We start from the raw sequence: 12,660 nt of genomic DNA, 5'->3' as shown, positions 1-12,660 counted from the left end.
CCAACCAAACAAATTAAATTGGGTTTCTAACTGAACTCACTGAATATTCACTACATACAACCATATTTTCTCAAATACAAAGAGAAATATTAATTAAATTCAAGCTTTTAATAACTGTCCATCAGATGCCATCATGATTAGATTACAAAAAGTCCTGGATTTCCTGGAATATCTGGATTCTTTTAATTCAAATATTCTATGGGTTATATTTCACGAGTTTAAGGGTAACTGACATATATTTGATTGAACAACGTGATTTTATAAAGTTTTTATAGCTTGGTATATATGTATATGTGAGAAGTTTCAAACATTTCGAACAATACTTTCAGACAATGTATGAACCCAAATGTTGTTATTGAATAAAAGAAACTAAGCAGATATCTAGATTAATAATACATAGAAGAACATAATAGTTAAAGCAAGTCTAAACACAGATTTTTGTAAGGTACTTGATGAAGCATTGCAGTTCAATGTGTTTATAGGTTTATAAGGCTATTATCAAAATAAACTTGAAAATGACAATTTGGGCATTTTATTTACACAAATATTGCAAAATAATTTTATACAATACCGGATACATTTTTTATTTCACATCATCAAATGTATATTATTTAAATCTTTTTTGTATTGTAGTTATTATCAGCTATGAAAAATTAATATTTTGGTAGCCCTGTGAAATAGATTTGCACCTGTTTCTTTAAATTATCGCCATAAAAATGTTTAAATAGGTTTGAGTTTTGATTTGTCTTGGCAAATATGAAAAAAATGAAGACTATGTTATTATTGGTACTCTTTAGGGCTATTACCTGCATTTATTCTACCACCACATTGCCACATTTCATAATAATGGGTCTGGAATACTCACCCTCCTCATTTCTATAAAAGTTATAGAATTCTTTTTAAAACTATTATTTCAATTATTTCAATTATCATACAGTACAGTTACCATTAATGAATCGATTATAGGCAAATATAGGTTATTTGTCTTGGTAAATCTCACTTCAATTTTTTCGTTTATCTCTTCTTGCCATTGGAAACACAAAATCGATTTTTTTGCCGGCTTGATGGCATAGTGGTAAAGGCAACAGGACGGTCGTCCTACTGCTGCGATAGACGCGGGTTCGATTCATGCTGGGCATGGTCATAAATTTATGTTTGTGATTGTTTCATATTTGCGATTGTCCTAGACAAGAGTGTAAAATCCGACAAAGAAAATGATCGCAATCACGCCAATAACCAGACTGGGTAAGACCGGATGTCTTCTGGGATGATTTCTAAGTTGGTCACTCGCCAGTCGGTAGGCTTAATGCCGAGGACCATGGTTCGGAGCCCACGTTAAATAGTAGTTCCAGTCGAGATAAACCCATAGTTGGTAAAAGGAGACTTTAAAATATATAAAAAAATCTTTTTTTTAGCTATAAAGTATAATATGAATAATAAATATATATATATATATATATATATATATATACATATACAATAAATTAAAAGTTCGGACGTTGTAATTCGGAAATAGTAGTTAGCAAGCGTTAAATAATGTCAATGCAGTAATTACGTATAAGTAATTCAATCTTAATGATCACATATATAATTTTAAAACATATTTTTTTTGGAATATCGTATTATTTATTATTATAAATTAATATCTCCTTATTTCAGTCATCATGCTTATGATTAGACTCCTAGGATTTGATCTGTATTTATGATGATTACGATATGATATTTTATGCATTGACTCTAAAGCTGAAAATTTGCTGACTTGTAATTTTTAGAGGATAACCAAATCCCAAGACAATTATTCGTTAGGGAGTCGGATCATTGCATCAAAATTGTAATCAGTTGTAATAAAAAAAGAGTTCTAATGAGTATATCTAATTTATTCGTTTATCTCTTTTTCCCGTTGCTAGCCCAAAACCGATTTTTTAACTATGAAATATGAAATGAATAATCAATATAAATATAATAAATAAAACGTTCACACTTTGTAATACAGAAGTAATAGCTCACGTTAAGTGACGTCATGTATAATAGTAATCATATATTGATTCCTTTTTACAATCATCATGCTTATTGTGTTTCTGCCAATGAAAATTGTCATCGAAACTTAAAAATAAGGCATCTTAGTTCAAGCGCCCTAATTGCATATAAGGTCATGTATTAGTTAATGTTAACATAATTTATTGTTTCTTTATCGTAATATAGGTTTTCATTATTTCGCACCTAATATATGTTAAAAGCATATTTAAAGTATAGGATATTTAGGTGATGTATCAAAACTGGTTTAAAACATTCTTATTTAGCGCTTGTTCTTATAACAAGCATTTGTGCACCATTACATAAAATTCGAGTAACTATAAACAGGTGTTAGCAATATATGCATCAATCGCTTGTCTTGAAAACTGACGCTTATCTGTAAAATTAATTACTAAACAGAAGAGTTTGGTTAGGATATGATATTTCCAATCCCCGTAAGTATTTTCATAGGAGACATGGAATCATGAAAATACCAGAGGAAATGTAGAATTTTATTTTAAACAAACTATATATGGGTAATTTCTATACAAATTATATGATAATTAAACCACTTTATTGCCTCCAACGCATATAAACTCCGTAATTAAACCCATTTTATTTTATTTTCTGACGGTATTTTTGTAATATATAGTACCATGCATTCAATAAGTATTTCAATAAATACCCACCTTAATTACATCCTGCTATAATGTCCATCTTATATTTTAACTATGGTATTTCTTTGTCTTCTATCTAGACATAAATATTTGTATATATGTAATTAACATGTAAACTGGAACAAGTAAAATCCAGAGCGTAATTCAAGGTAAATTAGGCGTGAATAGAGCACTTGAGGAGTTATTTAATTTAAATTTTTGATAAAAAGTTCGCGAAAAATTACTACTGTTTGATTATCTTAATAACAATACATTGACAGTTTAATCCTCCAAAAATAAATTATAATTATTAAAAACTACAATTTTTATATTTATAACTCAAATTTTTTTTTTACATATACATTTTTTCCATTTAGCTTTTTCTATATTGTTACAGAATATCTCATAGTTCGCCTGTAATCTCGTCAAGAATGGCCTCACTATAGCCAACTGTTATCATCGGCTTCATCTTGCTTCTTCTGTCATCTGCTACATAGTGGTAAGTAATTTTTGTTGTTGATTTATTTCTATTTATATGTACTTTTTTAATATCAAATTTATCTAATATTCACGTATAATAATATGTATCGGCAAAATGGAAGTCCTGAAGCTTTCTATTTGCAGTAACGTAATAGTGAGAAAGATATTATAAACATACAATGACTCACGTCCTTAAAATACTGTCCCCACAACGTCTGCATTTTAATTTCCATAAACCTCAATTTTTCAGTTGTTTAACATTTTATACCCTTAACCTATTTACTCCAACTGTGGACCAAGGAAAATCAATACAGGATTATAAAGATGAAAATGAAAGGGATATATAATAAAATGCAAATAGGATCCATCACGAAGGACCAGATAGAGGGGACTCAAGAAAAAAGGAGCTTATCTTTTGAAATTCTGACAGAAAAGGCTTAAAAAAAGGGTAGAGAGGGGAAATGGACCAGAGTTTTGTTAATTATATATAAATATACATGTATATATATATATATATATATATATATATATATATATATATATATATATATATATATATATATATGACCAACATTTAAACTTAACGAACAAGTTTGATTGCCACTAACTATTAATTTGATGAAAATAATTTTCCATACACGCATCTTCAGCAATCAGGACAGTCAGAAATCACATGCCGAATGAACAGTTTAATTTACTGAATTTCATTTAGTTGTGGGGTAAACAGTGTTTTAATAATAAAATAATTATTTATTTCTGTAAACCTTTGCCAAGACTTTTTATATCCTGCTCGTCCAGAAGTTTACAACTATAATTTTTATTTAGTTAATAGAGTTTATTATTTTAACACATCAATTGAAAAGTCCCCGGCCTGAAACATAGATGGTGCTACTAGAACTAAATCCATATGTTTTTTAGTTAGCCCTAACTGTCAAAAGATGCGTCTATAAATTTTACATCAGTTCATCATTTGATCATTAGTTTGTGAATTATAGCATTTTGAGTGAAGCAACTTTTGTTATGGTGAAAAAAATGGATAAAAAGGAATTTCGCGTGTTGATAAAATATTGCTTTTTGAAGGAAAAAAAATTGAGTTGAAGCAAAAACTTGGCTTGATGCCGAGTTTCCGAATACTGTCCTAGGAAAATCAACCATTAAGGATTGGTATGCTAAGTTTAGACGTGGTGAAATGAGCGCCGAGCGATAATTTTCATTGACTACCTTGAAAACGGAAGGACCATCAAACATCAGCGACTATTACATAACGTTATTAGGCCCTTTCAAGGACGAAATCGCCGAAAATGGCCGCGTTTGAAGAAAAAAAAGTGCTGCTTCACCAAGATAATGCACCTTGTCACAAGTCAGTGAAAACGATGGCAAAAATCCATCCATCCACGGTATTGTCCAGGTCTGCCCCCAGCCACTCTTTCCTGTTCTCAGATCTCAAAAGAATGCTCGCTGGGAAGAAATTTTCGTCGAATGAAAAGGTGATCGCCGAAACTGAGGTCTATTTTGAAGCAAAGGACAAATAGTACTACAAAAATGGAATGGAAGTTGGAGGGCCGCTATAATCAGTGTATCACCCTTGAAAGGAATTATTTTGAATTAAAAAAGAACTAATTTTCCCCAAAAATATGTTTTACTATCGTAGGCCGGGGATTTTTCAATTGACCTGTTATTAGCTTTTTGAAATTACTTTAACATCGTACTAACGGATGTTATTGTCATGTCATGATGCCGTTATTAGTCCCTTTGTGTACACATTACTGCCTATGCATTTTTAATAAATATAAATAGTACAATAAACTGTTTAGTTAGTTTGTAAGTCACAATTGATTCTGAAGACGCACACAATTATTGAGCCTGAAAAATAGGGAAAAATATAAAATGTGAATAGGTTTAGAAAACAAAAGTATTTGCTTTAAGAAACTATTTTATTTTACCGACAGAGGTCTTGTTGAAGGGCGATACGAAGCAACACTGAATATCCTTATCTATTAGAAAACAGACCAACCCTTCTAACTCGTTCATCATATATATTAATAGATAACTGAAAAGTTTTTCCAAACAAGTTCAAAGCTTTATTATTAAATTGTGTATTTTCTTTTTCCTCATCGTTCTTGACAAGAACATGAGTCTCTGATCGAAATAATTGATAGTAAGTGTCAGCAACTGTTTTTATTTAATTAAACAGAAAAAATCTGAAAATTATATTTTATTAGCTCATTACATAATATTTTCTAAAAATGTGAAATATATGTTAGGAAAAAACATAAATTATAATATTTTAAGAATTTTAAAACTAACTTAAGTTAAATAATATTTATAGAATTCAAATAGACTACTATGTAACAAAGGACTTTAAAATGGCTATCCGGCTAAACCGTTAAAATGATTATTGAAAAACAACAAACGTCAAAGAAGCACAACAGCGGGAACAAAAACTAATATTTCCTAACTTAATTTAGGATTTCTAACGAGCCTGGGACGTATTTCTGTTTGGATATCCGATTTCGGGATATTTGGCAGCCGGAACTCTAATTTAGACATTAAATGGAGTGAAAAAGTTCGAAACTTTTCAGGAAATATCTTCACAGCTCGTTTAAAACTTTCTCGATATTCTCAACTTTTCCAATACGTTTTTTTGCAAAAGTTTTATTGTTAAATAAAACTAATGACTCATTTGATAATTACCTCTTATTGTGGAGTTTTTCATTGGAATTGATATATTTTGAACATATCGTCAGTCTTATATTTACTAATAGATAGTGTTTTTTTCATAAAGGTAAACTGTCAGCAACTAAAACTGTAAAGTTACTCAGTGCGGCAATTAACTTCATCTTACAAAAACCATATATCTTTAATTTTCATGTGTTTAGCTCTAAAATGGAATATCATCTATATTTCGCTATATGTGGTGATAGTTATGACGACACCAATCAGATTAAAACAAAATTAATTTACAAACATCCACGCCAAACAGTGATTCTATTTAAAAAAGGGTTTATTTTTTACCACTGTGAGTATTTTAAATTGTAATACAAATAAAAGCCGAAAATTTAAAAATTTACCTTATTAAGATAAATACAAAAGCATTACGAAACATCGACGTTACCTTTTATGTAGCCATAATTTTTTTATTAATTTTTATCAGCAACTTTTTAGCGCGCTTCGATTTTATTACAGTTAAAAAAATCTGTTTTTTCTGCTAAAAGAAATAAAATATTGGGTGGGATAAAATTGGGTGTACCAAAGCTAATAACTTAATTTACCCTAAAGCAATACCTCAATGGTGATTATTGTGTGACGATAAATGAAATAATAATATTAAAGGATACTAGAACTTTAATAGAATTGAAGTGAGTGAGTATTTCAGGCACAATAACCATGAAATGTGGTAGAATATTGAAGAACTTTAAATAAAAATACTATCAGTACATACACACAAGCAAGAAAATGTCTTTATATAACCAGAAACTAATTTTAGAACTTTAAAAAGAATATATAACGCAGAATGCATGATTCTAAAATGTAAACAACATAAAAATATAAACAGATCTAGAGTATAACAAAAACTCTAAAAGCCCATTTAATTGTAACAGGCCAACGAGCTTAAACTTGACAGGTCCATGTGTCGATGTCATCAATCTCCCCCTTTCCCCCCACTCGACATTTTTTGTTGGATTTCTCTTGCTCGATGCCAATTTAAATAACGAAATTAAAAACATGGCCGTTTCGTCGGAAATTCCTGGGTAAAAGTAAAATCGGACACAGACAATGGAAACGTTTCGACGGCTAATTGGTGGAAATGCTAATGGACAATAAAATATGCGCACAGCGAGCGTTGCTTGACAATCAATTATATCGCTGGCGATGAAATTTTAATTGGCTTCATCGATAAAAAAATAAATAATTACAATTTCTTTGGAACGCTTTATTGATCACATACTCTGATTGTGCCTATGTTAAACTGATACGTTAAACTAATAGATAATACATGTGTACGACATAACGGCTTATATATTGAAAATAATATTATTTGATTACTAATTGTTACTTCATTTATCATAATATCTATAATTTTAAATAATTTTAAATAAGTGGACTTAATAATAGAAGATAAGTTATAAAATGTGAAAGGCGTTTAATCACAAAAAAAGAACTATTATTTTACTTAAAAACTGTTTTATTTTACAAAATAAAGTGGTGACTAGTTCAACGGCGATAGAAAGCGACACTGAGGGTTCTTGTAAATTAGAAAACAGACCAACCTGTTTCACCTGTTCAACACTCACGTAGTTTTAAACCAGATGGCCAGATAGTCACGGGCATATTACATAACAGATATACATTAAATTACTAATATACAATATATAATTTAAATATTTCCTAACATAGATAGTTTTAAAGTATCTTATCTCTGATAGTACGTACTCAATTAAGCAATTGAAAATTAACAATCTGTAGAATATTCTAGACATAAAATACATAAATTTGCTCAGCTAAAAATTAGAGCTCATTAAAGTGGAGTTTTCAGAAAGTCATTTTCATCAAATTTCCCGAAATGGAAAAAAACCATCGAATCAAGCTCATTGAAAATTATCTGGTGTCACAGTATTTTAATGAACGTCGCTCTCAGAATAGATTTGTTCATTTTATGTTAATTCCGGTAATTCAGATGTTGTAGATGAATGAAAAATTGGTGGCAAATGAACCGTGAAAATCCATGAATTCATCATGAACATCACGAGAGCGCTAGGTTAAATAAATATTAAATGACTAAACAAAATTAAATATATTGGCTAGGATAAGTTTCGAAGCATACACCACATACTGTTTATCTGGCCCAATTGGACTGTCGCATCTTCCTTTCTCTTAATTGTATACAGCTGACATAAAAAGAGAGTTATGATGAATTCTTCACTTGATCTACTTTGATCTTCACTTGATCACTTGATTTAGTACTTCACCCCGAAAAATGTTCACCGTAACAGTTCTAAATTGACAACACGTCGTTCTAGAGAGAAAAAATGTTTAATATTTGATGAAATCAATAAGAACCTAAATTACTTTTCTCCAATATATTATAGGGATTATTGTGATATTCAGAAAATGCATACTGTTAGGACTGTCGAGTGACAAATCTGTAAACCACCCCGAAAGCCAGATGTTATCAAGTATCAGCAAATGTAGCCGCCGTAATATTCTCCGTTTGTGGTATATCACAAGTGTAGAGTAGATAAAGCATTGGCCCAGTACACTTACTTGTGGTATACCTGCTTTAGCGTATTTTATTATAGAGTAAGCTTCTTCTTGTTTGACTCTTAATATTCTGGCTGTAATGTACGATTTTAATATTTCGGTGTGTTGCTTTTGTAACATTTTCTGTAGTTTATGAACAAGTCAAACCATGTCATGTCAAACCTTATCGAAGGCTTTTTTACTTTCGTAGGCTTTTTCAATAACATCTGTTATTCTATGGACCTGATCAATTGTTGAATGCTTCTTAATAAACCCAAACTGGTGTGTTGGTATTAGGTTTTTTCTCTGTGTGATATACTAAGCATATCTAGTATAAGATGTAAATAAAAATAAAGTAGTAAAGTATAGGAAAATACATTTGTTAGATTTAGATAAATCACAAACGTTAAAATTAATGTCCAGTAGCAAATGCCCCGAATTAGATTCGAACTCGCTACTATCCCAAAGGGCCACAGATTTAATTTTAAAAGAAAAAAATCAACTATAAAATTTGAACTTGAAAACTTGAAAAATGAAACTATAAAATTATATAACCATAATATATTTTGGAAGACGAATTTCAAGTTTTTATGAATAGCCTCTTCAGATCTTCTATTTGCTTCAACGTATATCCATATTTTAACAGTGATAATACACTACAAGAAAGACTACGATTAAGAAATATGAGATGCATGTTTAACTAACGTGGTGTACATGAATGATAACGAACAAAGTAAGGTGTGAAATATCAATAGGAGAGTAAAACAATTAAAAAAGCAATGGGCGGAGCACATGGCGAGAACAAACGATGGCAGATGGAGACGGGCATTCATTAAAAACATGCCACCTGACTATCTAGACACCCACAAAAGCGATTCATGACAAGGTAAATAGATGACATCCCAAAATTCAATGGATACAATTAAGCGTTAGGCAAGATCAAATTCATTCAAATTATACCTTCATAATTTACAAAAAAAAAACAAAAGAAAGAAATGTTATCTTATACAATGTTGTAGTTATGTTTATATTAAAGTGTAAAGAAATTACCATTCAGTACGAATAAAAAAACATTTTATGAGTAATGCTAAAACACGTGTGAAAACAAGAAACCATAAAAACAATATTGTATCACTCAAGAAACAAAAGATGTTAATTTTACGACCTCCTGGAAAATCGTAACTTTTATTAATATTAATATTTATGTTATAAACTGAATGTCTAATTGTATATTCTCTAATCACTAGGAGACTCCGTTCATTGCTAAAGAATATTCTCTTCGGTTCCTGTAAATCTTTGCTAATAACATATTTTGTGCATCTTGTCCAATAGGGAAGTTCTTATTGCAAAATAGAAAATAAATATAAAGATAAATAAAACAAAAATCCTAGAAAAATATTTATTTATCAGCGACATTTTTTTTTTTTGTATAAAATACCTTCCAAATATCTTTTGGGTTTTTGAGATCCAGTATATGCAGTTTCAATTGTTTACATAATCTTCTGAATAAAAATAGGCTACGCAACTGAAGATTGCGAAAACCAGCTTGAAAACTGGATGATGATTTTTTAAATTTTTTTAGAAATTTAACACTGGGGGAATCTTGTGGTTGGCGGCTACTGTACTGAGAACAAAATTTTTGAATAATCTCATACTCAAGTCACCATAGTTAAAATCAGGGCATATGGATAAGGTCGTGCGATTCACATCAACACGATATATGTTGAGTTTTATATTTTTTAAAAGTAACCTGTCCAATTTAACGTTAAAACCTTTATTAAATTCCAGATAATTTAGCATATTTGATGCAATAATCCCTCTAAGATTCCAGTTGAGTAAAATTCACCATACTCTACAACATTATGTGTATTTTGTTTAAGTTTGATTAAGTTGAACGCCATTTAAAGGAACATCGTTCAGATAGAACGTTTGGTAACATGCGCGTAGATGCCAAAGAATTAGCTTCTTGTCTAGAAATGGGTACGAAATTCAAATATTAAAAATTTTTAAAAATATTAATAGTAAAAAAACATTTTCTTACGAAAATCAGCCAATTAAACACCCAGAATTGAAATGTAAAGTGAATTGTTCCTTTTCAGTACTAGATATATCTATCATCTGTTAAAGAAAGATTTGAGCTATTATTATGTCACTGCAATATTTGTAAATTCTTGTGGAATATTGCGAATATTAGCAAGTATTCTCACCAAGAGCAATTTAATGTTTGTAAAATGCGGGATGAAGCTTTAACCCACAAACATTGAAACAAAAAAAATATAAACGGAACAGAACTTTTTTTATAACATCTTTATTAGATACGCTTAGTACAATATTAATTATTATTATTATTACAATTAATTTATTACTACTTTTCCTATGTGCTTGGATTAATTAACAAGCAAGACGAGTGCGAGAAAATACATCAGTATGTATTCCTCAATTATAAAATTATAATTATTTATTAATTATTAACTCATAGCTATAGTTTACACTAATAATACACACTAAATGTTCGCACAAGTTCGAATGGTTTTGTTCGTTTCAATCTCCTGACATCCTGCTCGCTGTCCAGCAGTTGTATTGCTTCTACGTTAGTATGATTTAGTAATCTTCCTTCGTGTTTCAAGGCGAAATCCTGCACAACCATTTGATTTCCAAGTCATCGTGCAGTTCTTCATTGGTTACATAGCGATAGGCATTGGTAATCAATCGAAGAACCTTGTTTTAACAGCGCTGTATAACTAACTGATTTGAATTTTTAATGCAACCCCATATTTGCACCACATAGGTCCAAATTGGCTTTATAATTGTATTATAGATCAACCTCTTTGATTTTAGATCAAGTTGAGAGTATATTCCTACTAACCAGTATAGTTTTATTTTAGAATAGCTTTATTTTGGTTCTAATGTGTTTTGCTTTTTGTCTAACGTGATGCTTGCAATTTAATCTACCGTCAAGATGGATTCCAAGGTATTTTGCTGATTCTGCTTGAAGAATCGGGCATCCATTGAGTGATATAATTAAGTTTTTATTATTTCGCCTTAATGCAAAATTAACGTGGACAAATTTGGAGCTATTAAGTAAGATTTTCCAATCTTTTAGAACTTTAACATGAATTACATAATTGTTGAAAGAACACTCAAATAATTTATGATAAATAATTTAACTCATTCGTTATAAAACATTGCTATTGCATTACGAGTATTATTAGCTACATCGATGTCTGTCTCTACGGCTAAATTACAATTAATTAAGTATTACTTACGATCTAGAACTGACCATGAGCATTTAGAAACTCTTGCCATCAATTTCTACTGAGTTTGACTTTTTAAATCAGCTAGATATTGAAAATCTTATTGACGAATTTACCAAAAGAAACATACAATTGCTCTAAGACATTTCAGGTTATTCAAAAAGAAGGCAATCGAAATATATTTTATTTGACCTTTGGCAGAAACAAATTTGGATTCTGAACGACTATTTACGTTAAATTTTAACGATCATCGAATTATCTTTTTTCGAATGATCGAAAAATTCAAAGAACTAACAAGAACAAAAACATAATGGACGTTAAAACTTAATATAATCACACTTTTGGCTCAATAAATGTGCTTAACAATATTTCGCATGAGGGCGCAGAAGATCCTTGGTACGTCACCGCTTAAAAAAGCTTTAATCGCAGAAACTATTGACCACATTGGCTGCATCCCAAGTTCTCTCCCCACTAACCTGCATTAACCAATGCGGCATAATCCAAATTTAAAATATAAATTTAATTTTCCCAATGGAAACTCCATATATAACAAATAATTTTGGTAACATTTTTTAAGTATAATTACATATTAATCATGTTGTTAATAGGTTTATAAAAACATGGCTGACTTAAGTTGCCACCTCCGAATGGGAGGGCTTTTTAAATTTAACTCTGTGAGTTATTCGATTTGATCTTGGAATAACATCCAACTACTGAAGAATTTAATGACTTAGAAAAGATGACTCTTAATAGGCTGACTAATTTATATGTTGCTAAATTTAGATTTTTTTAAATTAATACGTCAGTGATTGTTGCTTTCGAATGATTACATATTGTTAAAATGATGAAGTATGCTATAATTCAATTTTGTTTATAAATAATAACCATTTCTAATAAAATACTCTAAATAACACACCTAACATAAATCATTAAGTTATTAAAGGGTGTTAATAATTATTGTATGAAAATTACGCATTGTAATGGTGAGATAGCTGTATATTTTTCTCTTTTAATTA

At 30.0% G+C, this 12,660-nt stretch overlaps 1 protein-coding gene across 2 annotated transcripts in view; it reads left to right on the top strand.

Annotated features, from left to right (window-relative positions):
- Positions 1 to 12,660, top strand: part of LOC143192844 (uncharacterized) — a 408,130-nt gene that overhangs the window by 259,603 nt on the left and 135,867 nt on the right. For both annotated transcript variants that reach the window (XM_076398576.1, XM_076398575.1), the window contains one exon: positions 3,067 to 3,168. The gene's annotated coding sequence lies outside the window, so the exon portion shown is untranslated. The remainder of the gene's footprint in view (positions 1 to 3,066; positions 3,169 to 12,660) is intronic.

This window comes from Rhynchophorus ferrugineus, unplaced genomic scaffold (assembly GCF_030347505.1).
Source record: "Rhynchophorus ferrugineus isolate W39M unplaced genomic scaffold, kcgeb_rfMv2 rfM3, whole genome shotgun sequence".
In the NCBI taxonomy this organism is placed as follows: domain Eukaryota; kingdom Metazoa; phylum Arthropoda; class Insecta; order Coleoptera; family Curculionidae; genus Rhynchophorus; species Rhynchophorus ferrugineus.
This window is presented reverse-complemented; position numbering and strand designations above follow the sequence as displayed.